This window comes from Triticum dicoccoides, chromosome 4A, assembly GCF_002162155.2.
Source record: "Triticum dicoccoides isolate Atlit2015 ecotype Zavitan chromosome 4A, WEW_v2.0, whole genome shotgun sequence".
Taxonomy (NCBI): Eukaryota; Viridiplantae; Streptophyta; class Magnoliopsida; order Poales; family Poaceae; genus Triticum; species Triticum dicoccoides.
In genome coordinates this window covers 486,556,583-486,560,464 of record NC_041386.1, presented here as the reverse complement: position 1 = coordinate 486,560,464, position 3,882 = coordinate 486,556,583, and the positions used below count along the sequence as shown (strand labels likewise).

At 59.1% G+C, this 3,882-nt stretch overlaps 1 pseudogene; it reads right to left on the bottom strand.

Moving 5' to 3' along the window:
* Positions 1-1,333: 1,333 nt before the first annotated feature.
* LOC119286332 lies at positions 1,334-3,610 on the bottom strand (annotated as a pseudogene).
* Between the last annotated feature and the right edge of the window lie 272 nt (positions 3,611-3,882).

The window sequence follows — 3,882 nt, the reverse complement described above, 5'->3', positions numbered from 1 at the left end:
GGGCCGAGGCAGGCCCGGCGTGGGCCGGTCAGTACCAACAGGCCCACATAGAGCCAGCCCCCCGCGCCCAGGAGGCACACTGTCTCCCACTTGACTTGGGCCGCCGTCCCCCCCTCCCCAGCCTTGGAGAGTGGGCCGGCCCATAGTCTACCTGCCCCTCGATGGCCCCGGGCCCAGTGCAGGCAACCCTAGCCTCAGGGGGGACGGAGCCGCCCACCGTCGCCTGCGGCTCGGCCGCCGTCTCCGCTAGCACCCGACCGACCGCCGCCGACACCGGCAGGCACGGCCACTCCACCTCCGAGTCCACCGGAGCCAGAAGTGCAGCCGCCGCCCGTGCCCGGATGCCCCTCGCGACACCCCCTGGAGACACCGAGCCCCTGCCCGGAGTCAGAGAGGGTCTCCAAGCACGGACTGCGACCTCGCGCGGTCCCCGGCCGCCCGGAGCGAAACGGCGGCGCGCCCGCGCGGCGCCGCTCCCCTCCGCCTGCGCACATGCCACGAAGTGACCAAGCGTCGGCCTCGCCGGCACCAGATTCCCTGCCTCCGCCGCCGAATCCACGTCCTCCTCGTCCTCCGAATCGAACTCAGCCAGCGCCCAGAAGCGGCCTCCCACTGACGCCAGCGCCGCGCCTGCCCCCAAGGCCGGCCCCGCCCTCGGCGGAGAGGAGCTAGCGCCGCGTCGGACCACCTCCCAGCCCTCGCTGGCCGGAGCCAAAGGCGACCGAGGCGGGGAACCCGGGCCGTCACCAGGGGGAGCGCCTAACGGTCCGCTCATTCGAACTCTCTCTCTCTCCAATAGAACCTCGCCACAAAAGAGAGCTGTGATCATTTAACTCTCTACACATCCATCATTCTCTGAATATTTGTTCTGCTGAGCTTATTTTCACAATACTCCAACTCGAGTGGAGTTTCAATAGCCACTTCCTGTCTGGACCGCTGTTCGTGACAAACATCAACTTATTTTGGATATGCTACTGTGGTATGGACAGGACCTTCAGAAGTTAAGATAGACAGGAATTCGACTACAAATCCCACTCGTCTGTGAATCCCTACTCATCAACACCACATAAGATACCTGACTTCTGATGGTAAATTGACATTCCAGACGAGCACAATCAACCAGGGCACATCCGAGAGGGGATGTAAGTGGCAAATAAATGACGTCCGCAATCCCGTTTAGTTATTTTTTGCTAGCTTGATAGTTCATTTTCCTCAAACAAACAAAAAACCTTTTTGAACTATCATATTATAAGTGGATTTTAAACGGGATTAAACGGGACCTGGTTGACATCCGACTGAGCACACTTTTCATAGAATAATATGCTAAAGGAAATTAGTAAAGCATGAAATGGCCCACGAATATATCTCTGTCTGCCAGCATTCAGCAACACAATCAGCAGAAATTGTAGGTTTCAGCAACCCAAGCTTAAGAATCAAAACAGTGCCTTGCAGGTAGACACCGTAACAGAGCACAAACCATGTTTTTTGTTCATGTAATATAAATTAAGCTTCGTCTGATGATGAACTCAAAAGGGCCCCTGGTGCAAAAACCAAAACATCTCTCCAAGTCTCAGTTAAGTTAACACCGGCCTTCTCCTCAGACGACGCAGCCCTCAAGGGCAGCAGTGCACGCGAACGGGTCCGTGGTGGAGAAATCAGATCCTCTCTCGAAGTTCAGCACCCACTTGTCATCTCCCTTTTCGAGTGGACTCTCGAAGAGCACCAGCGAACAGTCTCGGCTGGCCCATCTTGCGTCGAACAGAGGTTTCACTTTGGAGTTGGCCTCGGCCATCGAAGCGAAGCTCCCTTTGCAGAACACAATCACCAGCTTCGTCAGCATCCGAGCGCTCTCCAGGACGAACTTGAGGAAGGAGAGCTCGCCCCGCTCCCCTCGGAAGGCGTAGAAGACCATCAGCTTCAGGTGTGACTGGATGCACTCGATGGCACCGGCCTCGTGCCAGAACTTGATGTTGAGCTTGCCTGTGGGCTCATCAGTCTCATTGGACTGTAAATTGGTGAAATCGGTAAATACTTATTCAGCTCCAAAATGATGCATCGACAACACATACAGAATTACAGATGCAGGGGTGATGCTAGATAAGTGAGGAGATCTCACTCTCACCTCGAGATGTAGCCTCTCGACGTTGGGGAAGCATCTGAGGAAGCTCGGCAGCATCTTAGCATCGTTGCGGACACCAAAGCACACTCTTAAGCTGAGGATCTTAACGCTCGGGACCGTGGTGCTTGGGCTTGCCTTCGTCCCAGCCTGCAATGCACCCAATTTTGTGAGAAAAGTTCACCCATTGGCATAGATATCGAACAAATGGAAACTTGTGAGAGCCATTCGCACCTTGATGATGGTGTTGCCGATCGCTAGCAGGTGTCGTGCCGGCTCCAAGTAGCCAAGTAAGCTCAGCGCAGGGGCATGGCCAATCTTGACCATCCTGTGCAGGCCATCGCGGGCCGATGATGTCCAGATGATGACCCTCTCAAGGTTAGGGGCGTTCTTGACGACGATATTCAGATCGATGCCTTCTATGATCTGCACGCACCGGAGGCTGCGGCTGACGAGGGTGAGCCACTTGAGCAGAACGTTGGCCTGGATGCAGAGGATCTCCAGCACAGGGCTCCTGGCGAGGACGAAGTCCATGTCCCGGTTCACAATGGCCATGCCCAAGAGGCCCAGCTCGCGGAGGTGTGGGAACGACACTCCGCGCGGGAGGTCGGCCGTGTTAGGGAAGGCAAGGGTGCCAAGGTAGAGGCGGGTGAGGGTGGCCATGCCGAAGAAGGTGGCGGGGAGGGCCATGTCGAGCGGCCACGGGCGGTTGACGAGCATGAGCTCCCGGACGCCCTTGACGGCGAGGAGCTGGAGCCAGCGCGCGAGCAGGCCGGGGGTCTCCTGCATGTGGCATGAGATGAGGTGGACGAAGCGGAAGGGCCCGGGTGCGCGTCGAGGATGCGGGTGATGGCGGACTCGACGCGCTGCGCGTGGGCGCGCTCGACCCGCAGGCTGGAGCCGCATCCGGCGGGGAGGAGGTCGGCGTCGACGAGGACGAGCGGGGTGGAGAGCCAGACCCGGCGCCAGCGGCAGGAGAGCGCGGCGGTGCGCACGCCGTCCTTGGCGGGGAGGCGGGAGACGATGTTGCGGAGGAGCTCCTCAGGGAGGCCGCTGATGCGGTCGACGCCGCCGTCGTCGTCCTGTGGCGGGAGAAAGGCGGCGGAGAGGGCGGCGCGGTTGGAGACGAAGGGCTTGGGGAGGACATAGTGGAGGAAGGTCATGGCGGTGGTCACGTCGGACTCGAGGGTGACCGGGTCCATGCCGTGCTCCCGGTACATGGCCTGCGTCGCGGCGTCCATGGGGAAGGCCCGCACACGGGGGTCCAGGGCCGCCGCCGCGAGGCCTCCATGGCGCTGTCCGCGGGTGCACCGGGGTCCATGGGGACACCTGCACCGGTGCCCGTGGTCACCGCCGTCCATGGGGGCAGGTGGCCGCCGCTGACGGAACCGGCTGCGAGGGTTTGGAGATTTGGGTTTTTGAAATGCGATGGCGGAAGAAATTTGTTGGCTTTGGGCGGAGAAGACGGTGGATGACCCGGATACGATTCGCGCAGTGTGCTTCTTTGTGGGTGGTTTTTTTAGGAAGACGCTACGCGTCAGCCGGGTTATCTGTATGAAACATCGGTCGCCTTGATGGCCGTTTCATGTACCCACGCGTAGCCGTTCGATCTACTTTTGGCGTGCGGCTCGGTCTCCTCTCCCGATTCATTAATTCCTGAAACAACGGTCGAGTTGCAGAAACATATGTCTCGCGAGCCATTCGATGCGTGATGCCAGGCGTTCAATCCTCTTCTCTAATTTCCTGCAACGATACTCTTGTTGCAA